The following is a 632-nucleotide window of genomic DNA, read 5'->3' as shown; positions in this document are numbered from 1 at the left end:
ATCCGGAGTTGAACGCCCAAAACACGTCATAACCTGGAGTTTAACGCCAAGAAGGGCCTCTACTCGTGGATAGCTTTAATCTCAGCCCCAGCACACACCAAGTGGGCCCCAGAAGTGGATTTCTGCACCAATTATCTTTGTTTACTCATTTTCTGTAAACCTAGGGTACTAGTTTACTAGTTAAACAACTTTTAGAGACTTATCTTGTATCTCATGACATTTTTCAGATCTGAATTACATACTTTGTGACGGCATGAGTCTCTAAACTCCATTGTTGGGGGTGAGGAGCTCTGCAGCGTCTCGATGATTTAATACAATTCCTTTGTTTTCCACTCAAACACGCTTGTTCTTATCTAAGATGTTCATTCGCGCTTAATTGTGGAGGAGGTGATGATCCGTGACACTCATCACCTTCCTCAATCCATGAACGTGTGCCTGACAACCACCTCCATTCTACATCAGATTGAATGAATATCTCTTAGATTCCTTAATCATAATCTTCGTGGTATAAGCCGAAGTGATGGCGGCATTCATAAGAATCCGGAAAGTCTAACCTTGTCTATGGTAATCCGAGTAGGATTCCGGGATTGAATAACTATGACAAGCTTCAAACTCCTGAAGGCTGGGCGTTA

This window comes from Arachis duranensis, chromosome 10 (genome assembly GCF_000817695.3).
Source record: "Arachis duranensis cultivar V14167 chromosome 10, aradu.V14167.gnm2.J7QH, whole genome shotgun sequence".
Lineage (NCBI taxonomy): Eukaryota > Viridiplantae > Streptophyta > Magnoliopsida > Fabales > Fabaceae > Arachis > Arachis duranensis.
The sequence above is the reverse complement of the archived record's forward strand: the minus strand, read 5'-3'. Positions refer to the sequence as shown.